The sequence below is a fragment of the Telmatherina bonti genome, assembly GCF_933228915.1.
Source record: "Telmatherina bonti genome assembly, chromosome: 11".
Classification (NCBI taxonomy): domain Eukaryota; kingdom Metazoa; phylum Chordata; class Actinopteri; order Atheriniformes; family Telmatherinidae; genus Telmatherina; species Telmatherina bonti.
Genome location: NC_136629.1, coordinates 8,887,053 through 8,900,973, shown reverse-complemented (window position 1 = coordinate 8,900,973; position 13,921 = coordinate 8,887,053).

Genomic DNA, 13,921 nt, shown 5'->3' with positions numbered 1-13,921 from the left:
CTTTGCTTTGAGTGTAGTGTCCCTTGTTTTTAAGAAGGGAGACAGGAATAAATTGGAAAATTACAGGCCAATCAGCTTATTGAATGTGGATTATAAAATTCTTGCCAAACTTTTAGCGGGCCGTATCAGAGGTGTAATGGAGTCGGTTGTTTTATCTGCCCAGGCTTACAGTGTCCCTGGCCGGGACATCTCGGACTCAATTTTGTCTATAAAATATTTATTGAATGTGATGCATGACACGGGTGGTATTCATGTAAGCGTAGATTTTAATAAAGCGTTTGATAGAGTGGAGCATAGCTTTCTGTTTGCTGTATTAGAAAAAATGGGGTTTGGTTCAAATTTTGTTAATTGGATAAGATTATTGTATGGATCTGCTTCTAGTAAGGTCAAATGTAATGGTGCGATGACAGATGTTTTTCCTGTGAAGCGTTCTATCCGTCAGGGATGCCCCCTCTCTGCTTTTCTTTATAGCCTCGTGGCTGAGCCTCTGGCTGCCATGTTGATGTCAGAGTGTAGTGTCAGGGGCATACTCTCCCCCGCAGGAGCTGAGTATAAGGTGCTACAGTTTGCAGATGACACGAATTTATTTTTGCGTGACACCGAAAGTCTTGAGGCATCCTTACATGTGTTGACCATTTATGGTCTGGCCTCGGGTGCAAAAATGAACTTTGAAAAAACTTCTGTTGCATTTTGTGGTAGCGTAACTCCTCAGCCTTTGTCAGTGCATCTTCAGAAAGCGGGGAGCACGTACGGGGTCTTAGGGGTGCTTGTAGGTAAGGATGGTGGTGTAACGAATAGGAAAATGTGGGAAGATTTAATCAAAAAATTAGTAGCTAAATTAAATTTCTTAAAGTTTCGGAATTTGGGACTTAGAGGTAGAGTTTTAGTAGTGAATGCTTTGTGTCTGTCGAAATTGACCCATGCTCTAACTGTGAGCGAGCTGCCAGGTGACTGTGCAAATCGAATTTCTGTAATTTTATCCAAGTTTCTCTGGGGTAACAGTCGTTGTTTGGTCGCACACAATGTAATGATCAATGATGTTGATAAGGGAGGTCTGAATTTAATTGATCTAGTATTAAAAAAACAGGCACTGAGACTGAAGGTGCTCAGAAAATTTCTGGATCCAGACTGTCGGGCTCCCTGGAAGGAGTTTTTCTTGATGGATCTGAGCGTGTTGAATAATTTTGGTGCATTTAATCTTTGTCTGTTGCCCCCCAGCCCAGTGCTTGGGGTCCTCCCACACTTTGTGAGGGAGGCCTTGCAGGCGTGGGCCGCTTTGAGGCCTTTTGCTGTGGCAGTTCCTGGTTCATGGCTTGATTTGTGTAAAATGCCTCTCCGATTCAATCCAGACCTCCTCTCTTCTCCCTCCAGAGGGAGGAGAAAGATGATGGGAGTGTCTATGGAGAGAGCTGGGTTGACAGTTGTAGAGGATATTTTTTCACCTTTTGGGGATTGGAACATTGAATTTGTCCGTAGAAAATTTGTCATGTCGGGAGTGGTGTTTAGAAGAAATTTGGTTTCGGTGTTGTTAAACTCATTTAAAGAGCACCTGTTCAGATGGTGGGGCACCCTGCTGACAGGTGGCACGTCTCCTGATGTGGGCTTCGCCCCCCTTGATTTTGATATACATTTTGATGGTTCAGTCAGGCGTTTCACCTCCCTGCACACTCGCACCTTCTACCGGTTACTGTTGGCTCATGTGGTCAGGGCTCCTGCAGCTGAACGTGCCTGGTCCCGTTCATACCCTACTCATGACATCTCACCCATCTGGGCCAGGACATTCCAATGGTACACCTCACCCCAGCTCGCAAATTTTGAGTTCAAATTGAAACATAGACTGATTTACACGCGCGCTACACTGCACACTATATACCCAGACAGGTATGGCAGAGATTGTCCGGTGTGTGGTGGGTCTTACGAGGATCTCCATCACCTCTTCGTCACGTGCCCGGCCGTCCGCCCCTTCTGGACCCGGGTGCAGGATCTGCTCGCCCGGAGACTGTCTTGGAGACTTCCACCGCCGGCCTCTCTTGGGGGAGGCGACCAGGAACCATGGTTTCTCCTCTTTGGGCCCTCCGTCAGCCGCTCTGGAGCAAACCGCCACCTCTGTCATCTCATCCTGTCCATAGCCCGGTATACCATCTACATCGTCAGGAACATCTACCACTTTGACCACCGCACCGCACGCCACTGGCCCATCTTCACCCGTCTCCTCACCGTCCGCCTGCGTCACCTGCACTCGGCTGAGGAGCATCGCTTCATCACTACCTTCTCTCCCAATCAGTCACTTTTCTCTATCCATCCGAATGACGCTCTGGTCATGAACATTTGAACTGTTTCAGGACATCCATCCTGGCATTCATGGACTCACTGCCCCCTCATCTGCTCAACCCATCCCGGACTCTTTTACCTAGGAAATTGGACTCACTGAGCACGTTCAGTAAAAACAAAGTGAAGAAAAACGAAAAGAACAATAAGAAAAAAGATAAAATTGTAATAATTAAAAAATTTAAAAATCAAAAAAAAGAAAAAAAAAAAAAAAAAAAAAAAAAAAGAAAAAAATAAGAAAAAATAAATAAATAAATAAAGAAAATACAGAAAAATGACATAAAAAAAAATAAATAAATAAAAATAAAGAAAAAAAAAAAAAAAAAAAAAAAAAGAAATGTAAATAACTGTCTAGTGTTCTGTTGTCTGTTCCCTCTGCCTCATGTCCTTGTGTTGTCTTGTTGTTCTTGTAATTGTAAATGTTGTACATAACCCGTATGTGTCAGTTTGTATTACGTGTATGTGTCTGTGTTGTAAATAGTTTTCTTTGATGTTTTGTGCTGTGTATACTGGTTTTATTGTATCTCTTGAATTTCAATATTAAAAGATCCCCCCCCCCCCAAAACGCCCGATCTCGTCTGATCTCAGAAGCAAAGAGGAGTTGGGCCTGGTCAGTACTTGAATGGGAGACCACCTGGGAACACCAGGTGCTGTAAGCTTTTGCACTTCCATTTCAGTGTGGGGTATTTGGAGAATAATTCCATTATGATGTCATAGTACTCTTTTACATGTCACTGTTTGATCTTTGTATGTAATATTTGGAGCACAATTCAAATGTCATAAACGTGTGTGGTGTCACTTCTTGTTCTGGTTCATCCTGGTGCCATATTTATGCCTTTACAGTAGCAATAAAAATACAATTTCCCTTCCAGTCTGACGCTTACAGCTACACCACCCTGAAAACGCCCGATCCCGTCTGATCTCAGAAGCCTAGCAGAGTTGGGCCTGTTTGGTACTTGAATGGAAGAGCGCCTGGGAATACCAGGTGCTGTAAGCTTTTGCACGTCCATTTCAGTGTGGGGTATTTGGAGAATAATTCCATTATGATGTCATAGTACTCTTTGATATGTCACTGTTTGATCTTTGTATGTACTATTTGGAGCACAATTCAAATGTCATAAAAGTGTGTGATGTCACTTCTTATTCTGGTTCATCCTGGTGCCATATTTATGCCTTTACTCTAGCAATAAAAATACGATTTCCGTTCCAGCCTGACGCTTACGGCCACACCACCCTGAAAACGCCTGATCTCGTCTGATCTCGGAAGCGAAGCAGAGTTGGGCCTGGTCAGTACTTGAATGGGAGACTGCCAGGTGCTGCAAGCTTTTGCACGTCCATTTCAGTGTGGGATATTTAGAGAATAATTCTGTTATAATCTCATAGCACTCTTTGATATGTCACTGTTTGATCTTTGTATGTAATATTGGGAGCACGATTCAAATGTCATAAAAGTGTGTGATGTCATTTCTTGTTGTGGTTCATCCTGGTGCCATAGTTATGCCTTTAGTCTAGCAATAAAAATACAATTTCCGTTCTAGCCTGCCGCTTACGGCCACACCACCCTGAAAACGTCCGATCTCATCTGATCTCGGAAGAAAAGCAGAGTTTGGCCTGCTCGGTACTTGAATGGGAGACCGCCTGAGAATACCAGGTGCTGTAAGCTTTTGCACTTCCATTTTATTGTGGTACATTTGGAGAATAACTCCATTATGACGTCATAGTACTCTTTGATATGTCACTGTTTGATCTTTGCATGTAATATTTGGAGCACAATTCAAATGTCATAAACGTGTGTGATGTCACTTCTTGTTCTGGTTCATCCTGGTGCCATATTTATGCCTTTACAGTAGCAATAAAAATATTATTTCCGTTCCAGGCTGACGCTTACGGCCACACCACCCTGAAAACGCCCGATCTTGTCTGATCTCGGAAGGAAAGAGGAGTTGGGCCTGGTCAGTACATGAATGGAAGACTACCTGGGAATACCAGGTGCTGTAAGCTTTTGCACTTCCATTTCAGTGTGGGGTATTTGGAGAATAATTCCATTATGACGTCATAGTACTCTTTGATATGTCACTGTTTGATCTTTGCATGTAATATTTGGAACACAATTCAAATGTCATAAAAGTGTGTGATGTCACTTCTTGTTGTGGTGCCGTAGTTATGCCTTAACTCTAGCAATAAAAATACAGTTTCCACTCCTGTCTGACGCTTACGGCCACACCACCCTGAAATCGCCTGATCTCGTCTGATCTTGGAAGCAAAGCAGAGTTGGGCCTGGTCAGTACTTGAATGGGAGACCACCTGGGAACACCAGGTGCTGTACGCTTTTGCACGTCCATTTCAGTGTGGGATATTTGGAGAATAATTCTGTTATAATCTCATAGCACTCTTTGATATGTCACTGTTTCATCTTTGTATGTAATATTGGGAGCACAATTCAAATGTCATAAACGTGTGTGGTGTCACTTCTTGTTCTGGTTCATCCTGGTGCCATATTTATGCCTTTACAGTAGCAATAAAAATACAATTTCCCTTCCAGTCTGACGCTTACAGCTACACCACCCTGAAAACGCCCGATCCCGTCTGATCTCAGAAGCCTAGCAGAGTTGGGCCTGTTCAGTACTTGAATGGAAGACCGCCTGGGAATACCAGGTGCTGTAAGCTTTTGCACTTCCATTTCAGTGTGGGGTATTTGGAGAATATTTCCATTATGATGTCATAGTACTCTTTGATATGTCACTGTTTGATCTTTGCATGTAATATTTGGAGCACAATTCAATAGTCATAAACGTGTGTGATGTCACTTCTTGTTCTTGTTCATCCTGGTGCCATATTTATGCCTTTACAGTAGCAATAAAAATACAATTTCCCTTCCAGTCTGACGCTTACAGCTACACCACCCTGAAAACGCCCGATCCCGTCTGATCTCAGAAGCCTAGCAGAGTTGGGCCTGTTCGGTACTTGAATGGAAGACCGCCTGGGAATACCAGGTGCTGTAAGCTTTTGCACTTCCATTTCAGTGTGGGGTATTTGGAGAATAATTCCATTATGATGTCATAGTACTCTTTGATATGTCACTGTTTGATCTTTGTATGTAATATTTGGAGCACAATTCAAATGTCATAAAAGTGTGTGATGTCGCTTCTTGTTCCGGTTCATCCTTGTGCCATATTTATTCCTTTACACTAGCAATAAAAATACAATTTCCGTTCCAGTCTGACGCTTACAGCTACACCACCCTGAAAACACACGATCCCGTCTGATCTCAGAAGCCTAGCAGAGTTGCGCCTGCTCGGTACTTGAATGGGAGACCGCCTGGGAATACCAGGTGCTGTAAGCTTTTGCACGTCCATTTCAGTGTGGGATATTTGGAGAATAATTCTGTTATAATCTCATAGCACTCTTTGATATGTCACTGTTTCATCTTTGTTTGTAATATTTGGAGCACAATTCAAATGTCATAAACTTATCTGATGTCGCTTCGTGTTGTGGTTCATCCTGGTGCCATATTTATGCCTTTACAGTAGCAATAAAAATACAATTTCCGTTCCAGTCTGACGCTTACAGCTACACCACCCTGAAAACGCCTGATCCCGTCTGATCTCAGAAGCCTAGCAGAGTTGCGCCTGTTCGGTACTTGAATGGGAGACAGCCTGGGAATACCAGGTGCTGTAAGCTTTTGCACTTCCATTTCATTGTGGTACATTTGGAGAATAACTCCGTTATGATGTCATAGTACTCTTTGATATGTCACTGTTTGATCTTTGCATGTAAAATTTGGAGCACAATTCAAATGTCATAAACGTGTGTGATGTCACTTCTTGTTCTGGTTCATCCTGGTGCCATATTTATGCCTTTACAGTAGCAATAAAAATATTATTTCCGTTCCAGTCTGACACTTACGGCCACACCACCCTGAAAACGCCCGATCGTGTCTGATCTCTGAAGCAAAGAGGAGTTGGGCCTGGTCAGTACTTGAATGGAAGACCGCCTGGGAATACCAGGTGCTGTAAGCTTTTGCACTTCCATTTCATTGTGGTACATTTGGAGAATAACTCCGTTATGACGTCATAGTACTCTTTGATATGTCACTGTTTGATCTTTGCATGTAATATTTGGAACACAATTCAAATGTCATAAAAGTGTGTGATGTCACTTCTTGTTGTGGTGCCATAGTTATGCCTTTACTCTAGCAATAAAAATACACTTTCCGCTCCAGTCTGACGCTTACGGCCACACCACCCTGAAAACGTCTGATCTCGGAAACAAAGCAGAGTTGGGCCTGTTCGGTACTTGAATGGAAGACCGCCTGGGAATACCAGGTGCTGTAAGCTTTTGCACTTCCATTTCATTGTGGGATATTTGGAGAATAATTCTGTTATAATCTCATAGCACTCTTTGATATGTCACTGTTTCATCTTTGTATGTAATATTGGGAGCACAATTCAATAGTCATAAACGTGTGTGGTGTCACTTCTTGTTCTGGTCCATCCTGGTGCCATATTTATGCCTTTACAGTAGCAATAAAAATACAATTTCCCTTCCAGTCTGACGCTTACAGCTACACCACCCTGAAAACGCCCGATCCCGTCTGATCTCAGAAGCCTAGAAGAGTTGGGCCTGTTCGGTACTTGAATGGAAGACCGCCTGGGAATACCAGGTGCTGTAAGCTTTTGCACTTCCATTTCATTGTGGTACATTTTGAGAATAACTCCGTTATGATGTCATAGTACTCTTTGATATGTCACTGTTTGATCTTTGCATGTAATATTTGGAGCACAATTCAAATGTCATAAAAGTGTGTGATGTCACTTCTTGTTCTGGTTCATCCTTGTGCCATATTTATTCCTTAACAATAGCAATAAAAATACAATTTCCATTCCAGTCTGACGCTTACAGCTACACCACCCTGAAAACGCCCGATCCCGTCTGATCTCAGAAGCCTAGCAGAGTTGCGCCTGCTCGGTACTTGAATGGGAGACCGCCTGGGAATACCAGGTGCTGTAAGCTTTTGCACTTCCATTTCATTGTGGTACATTTGGAGAATAACTCCGTTATGATGTCATAGTACTCTTTTATATGTCACTGTTTGATCTTTGCATGTAATATTTGGAACACAATTCAAATGTCATAAAAGTGTGTGATGTCACTTCTTGTTGTGGTGCCATAGTTATGCCTTTACTCTAGCGATAAAAATACACTTTCCGCCCCAGTCTGACGCTTACGGCCACACCACCCTGAAAACGCCTGATCTCGTCTGATCTCAGAAGCAAAGCAGAGTTGGGCCTGGTCAGTACTTGAATGGAAGACCGCCTGGGAATACCAGGTGCTGTAAGCTTTTGCAGTTCCATTTCAGTGTGGGGTATTTGGAGAATAATTCCATTATGATGTCATAGTACTCTTTGATATGTCACTGTTTGATCTTTGCATGTAATATTTAGAACACAATTCAAATGTCATAAAAGTGTGTGATGTCACTTCTTGCTGTGGTGCCATAGTTATGCCTTTACTCTAGCAATAAAAATACAATTTCCGTTCCAGTCTGACGCTTACGGCCACACCACCCTGAAAACGCCTGATTTCGTCTGATCTCAGAAGCAAAGCAGAGTTGGGCCTGGTCAGTACTTGAATGGGAGACTACCTGGGAACACCAGGTGCTGTAAGCCTTTGCACGTCCATTTCCGTGTGGGATATTTGGAGGATAATTCTGTTATAATCTCATAGCACTCTTTGATATGTCACTGTTTCATCTTTGTATGTAATATTGGGAGCACAATTCAATAGTCATAAACGTGTGTGGTGTCACTTCTTGTTATGGTTCATCCTGGTGCCATATTTATGCCTTTACAGTAGCAATAAAAATACAATTTCCCTTCCAGTCTGACGCTTACAGCTACACCACCCTGAAAATGCCCGATCCCGTCTGATCTCAGAAGCCTAGCAGAGTTGGGCCTGGTCGGTACTTGAATGGAAGACCGCCTGGGAATACCAGGTGCTGTAAGCTTTTGCACTTCCATTTCATTGTGGTACATTTGGAGAATAACTCTGTTTTGATGTCATAGTACTCTTTGATATGTCACTGTTTGATCTTTGCATGTAATATTTGGAGAACAATTCAAATGTCATAAAAGTGTGTGATGTCACTTCGTGTTCTGGTTCATCCTGGTGCCATATTTATGCCTTTACAGTAGCAATAAAAATACAATTTCCGTTCCAGTCTGACGCTTACGGCCACACCACCCTGAAAACGCCCGATCTCGTCTGATCTCCGAAGCAATGAGGAGTTGGGCCTGGTCAGTACTTGAATGGGAGACCACCTGGGAACACCAGGTGCTGTAAGCTTTTGCACTTCCATTTCAGTGTGGGGTATTTGGAGAATAATTCCATTATGATGTCATAGTACTCTTTGATATGTCACTGTTTGATCTTTGTATGTAATATTTGGAGCACAATTCAAATGTCATAAACGTGTGTGGTGTCACTTCTTGTTCTGGTTCATCCTGGTGCCATATTTATGCCTTTACAGTAGCAATAAAAATACAATTTCCCTTCCAGTCTGACGCTTACAGCTACACCACCCTGAAAACGCCCGATCCCGTCTGATCTCAGAAGCCTAGCAGAGTTGGGCCTGTTTGGTACTTGAATGGAAGAGCGCCTGGGAATACCAGGTGCTGTAAGCTTTTGCACGTCCATTTCAGTGTGGGGTATTTGGAGAATAATTCCATTATGATGTCATAGTACTCTTTGATATGTCACTGTTTGATCTTTGTATGTAATATTTGGAGCACAATTCAAATGTCATAAAAGTGTGTGATGTCACTTCTTGTTCTGGTTCATCCTGGTGCCATATTTATGCCTTTACTCTAGCAATAAAAATACGATTTCCGTTCCAGCCTGACGCTTACGGCCACACCACCCTGAAAACGCCCGATCTCGTCTGATCTCGGAAGCAAAGCAGAGTTGGGCCTGGTCAGTACTTGAATGGGAGACTGTCAGGTGCTGCAAGCTTTTGCACGTCCATTTCAGTGTGGGATATTTAGAGAATAATTCTGTTATAATCTCATAGCACTCTTTGATATGTCACTGTTTGATCTTTGTATGTAATATTGGGAGCACGATTCAAATGTCATAAAAGTGTGTGATGTCATTTCTTGTTGTGGTTCATCCTGGTGCCATAGTTATGCCTTTAGTCTAGCAATAAAAATACGATTTCCGTTCTAGCCTGCCGCTTACGGCCACACCACCCTGAAAACGTCCGATCTCATCTGATCTCGGAAGAAAAGCAGAGTTTGGCCTGCTCGGTACTTGAATGGGAGACCGCCTGGGAATACCAGGTGCTGTAAGCTTTTGCAGTTCCATTTCAGTGTGGGGTATTTGGAGAATAATTCCATTATGATGTCATAGTACTCTTTGATATGTCACTGTTTGATCTTTGTATGTAATATTGGGAGTACAATTCAATAGTCATAAACGTGTGTGATGTCACTTCTTGTTCTGGTTCACCCTGGTGCCATATTTATGCCTTTACAGTAGCAATAAAATTACAATTTCCCTTCCAGTCTGACGCTTACAGCTACACCACCCTGAAAACGCCCGATCCTGTCTGATCTCAGAAGCCTAGCAGAGTTGGGCCTGTTCGGTACTTGAATGGAAGACCACCTGGGAATACCAGGTGCTGTATGCTTTTGCACTTCCATTTCAGTGTGGGGTATTTGGAGAATAATTCCATTATGATGTCATAGTACTCTTTGATATGTCACTGTTTGATCTTTTGTTTGTAATATTTGGAGCACAATTCAATAGTCATAAACGTGTGTGGTGTCACTTCTTGTTCTGGTTCATCCTGGTGCCATATTTATGCCTTTACAGTAGCAATAAAAATACAATTTCCCTTCCAGTCTGATGCTTACAGCTACACCACCCTGAAAACGCCCGATCCCGTCTGATCTCAGAAGCCTAGCAGAGTTGCGCCTGCTCGGTACTTGAATGGGAGACCGCCTGGGAATACCAGGTGCTGTAAGCTTTTGCACTTCCATTTCATTGTGGTACATTTGGAGAATAACTCCGTTATGACGTCATAGTACTCTTTGATATGTCACTGTTTGATCTTTGCATGTAATATTTGGAGCACAATTCAAATGTCATAAACGTATGTGATGTCACTTCTTGTTCTGGTTCATCCTGGTGCCATATTTATGCCTTTACAGTAGCAATAAAAATACAATTTCCCTTCCAGTCTGAAGCTTACAGCTACACCACCCTGAAAACGCCCGATCCCGTCTGATCTCATAAGCATAGCAGAGTTGGGCCTGTTCGGTACTTGAATGGAAGACCTCCTGGGAATACCAGGTGCTGTAAGCTTTTGCACTTCCATTTCAGTGTGGGATATTTGGAGAATAATTCTGTTATAATCTCATAGCACTCTTTGATATGTCACTGTTTCATCTTTGTATGTAATATTGGGAGCACAATTCAATAGTTATAAACGTGTGTGGTGTCATTTCTTGTTCTGGTTCATCCTGGTGCCATATTTATGCCTTTACAGTAGCAATAAAAATATTATTTCCGTTCCAGTCTGACGCTTACGGCCACACCACCCTGAAAACGCCCGATCTTGTCTGATCTCGGAAGCAAAGAGGAGTTGGGCCTGGTCGGTACTTGAATGTAAGACCGCCTGGGAATACCAGGTGCTGTAAGCTTTTGCACTTCCATTTCATTGTGGTACATTTGGAGAATAACTCCGTTATGACGTCATAGTACTCTTTGATATGTCACTGTTTGATCTTTGCATGTCATATTTGGAACACAATTCAAATGTCATAAAAGTGTGTGATGTCACTTCTTGTTCTGGTTCATCCTTGTGCCATATTTATTCCTCTACACTAGCAATAACAATACAATTTCCCTTCCAGTCTGACGCTTACAGCTACACCACCCTGAAAACGCCCGATCCCGTCTGATCTCAGAAGCCTAGCAGAGTTGGGCCTGTTCGGTACTTAAATGGAAGACCGCCTGGGAATACCAGGTGCTGTAAACTTTTGCACTTCCATTTCAGTGTGGGGTATTTGGAGAATAATTCCATTATGATGTCATAGTACTCTTTGATATGTCACTGTTTGATCTTTGTATGTAATATTTGGAGCACAATTCAATAGTCATAAACGTGTGTGGTGTCACTTCTTGTTCTGGTTCATCCTGGTGCCATATTTATGCCTTTACAGTAGCAATAAAAATACAATTTCCCTTCCAGTCTGACGCTTACGGCCACACCACCCTGAAAACGCCCGATCTTGTGTGATCTCGGAAGCAAAGAGGAGTTGGGCCTGGACAGTACTTGAATGGAAGACCGCCTGGGAATACCAGGTGCTGTAAGCTTTTGCACTTCCATTTCATTGTGGTACATTTGGAGAATAACTCCATTATGACGTCATAGTACTCTTTGATATGTAACTGTTTGATCTTTGCATGTAATATTTGGAACACAATTCAAATGTCATAAAAGTGTGTGATGTCAATTCTTGTGGTGCCATAGTTATGCCTTTACTCTAGCAATAAAAATACAATTTCCGTTCCAGTCTGACGCTTATGGCCACACCACCCTGAAAACGCCTGATCTCGTCTGATCTTGGAAGCCTAGCAGAGTTGGGCCTGGTCAGTACTTGAATGGGAGACCACCTGGGAACACCAGGTGCTGTAAGCTTTTGCACGTCCATTTCAGTGTGGGATATTTGGAGAATAATTCTGTTATAATCTCATAGCACTCTTTGATATGTCACTGTTTCATCTTTGTATGTAATATTGGGAGCACAATTCAATAGTCATAAACGTGTGTGGTGTCACTTCTTGTTCTGGTTCATCCTGGTGCCATATTTATGCCTTTACAGTAGCAATAAAAATACAATTTCCCTTCCAGTCTGACGCTTACAGCTACACCACCCTGAAAACGCCCGATCCCGTCTGATCTCAGAAGCCTAGCAGAGTTGGGCCTGTTCGGTACTTGAATGGAAGACCGCCAGGGAATACCAGGTGCTGTAAGCTTTTGCACTTCCATTTCAGTGTGGGGTATTTGGAGAATAATTCCATTATGATGTCATAGTACTCTTTGATATGTCGCTGTTTGATCTTTGTATGTAATATTTGGAGCACAATTCAAATGTCATAAAAGTGTGTGATGTCACTTCTTGTTCTGGTCCATCCTTGTGCCATATTTATTCCTTTACACTAGCAATAAAAATACAATTTCCGTTCCAGTCTGACGCTTACAGCTACACCACCCTGAAAACGCACGATCCCGTCTGATCTCAGAAGCCTAGCAGAGTTGCGCCTGCTCGGTGCTTGAAAGGGAGACCGCCTGGGAATACCAGTTGCTGTAAGCTTTTGCACTTCCATTTCATTGTGGTACATTTTGAGAATAACTCTGTTATGATGTCATAGTACTCTTTGATATGTCACTGTTTGATCTTTGCATGTAATATTTGGAGCACAATTCAAATGTCATAAACGTGTGTGATGTCACTTCTTGTTCTGGTTCATCCTGGTGCCATATTTATGCCTTTACAGTAGCAATAAAAATATTATGTCCGTTCCAGTCTGACGCTTACGGCCACACCACCCTGAAAACGCCCGATCTTGTCTGATCTCGGAAGCAAAGAGGAGTTGGGCCTGGTCAGTACTTGAATGGAAGACCGCCTGGGAATACCAGGTGCTGTAAGCTTTTGCACTTCCATTTCATTGTGGTACATTTGGAGAATAACTCCGTTATGATGTCATAGTACTCTTTGATATGTCACTGTTTGATCTTTGCATGTAATATTTGGAGCACAATTCAAATGTCATAAACGTGTGTGATGTCACTTCTTGTTCTGGTTCATCCTGGTGCCATATTTATGCCTTTACAGTAGCAATAAAAATATTATTTCCGTTCCAGTCTGAAGCTTACGGCCACACCACCTTGAAAACGCCCGATCTTGTCTGATCTCGGAAGCAAAGAGGAGTTGGGCCTGGTCAGTACTTGAATGGAAGACCGCCTGGGAATACCAGGTGCTGTAAGCTTTTGCACTTCCATTTCATTGTGGTACATTTGGAGAATAACTCCGTTATGACGTCATAGTACTCTTTGATATGTCACTGTTTGATCTTTGCATGTAATATTTGGAACACAATTCAAATGTCATAAAAGTGTGTGATGTCACTTCTTGTTGTGGTGCCATAGTTATGCCTTTACTCTAGCAATAAAAATACAGTTTCCACTCCAGTCTGACGCTTACGGCCACACCACCCTGAAAACGCCTTATCTCATCTGATCTCGGAAGCAAAGCAGAGTTGGGCCTGGTCAGTACTTGAATGGAAGACCGCCTGGGAACACCAGGTGCTGTAAGCTTTTGCACGTCCATTTCAGTGTGGGATATTTGGAGAATAATTCCATTATGATGTCATAGTACTCTTTGATATGTCACTGTTTGATCTTTGCATGTAATATTTGGAGCACAATTCAAATGTCATAAACGTGTGTGATGTCACTTCTTGTTCTGGTTCATCCTGGTGCCATATTTATGCCTTTACAGTAGCAATAAAAATACAATTTCCCTTC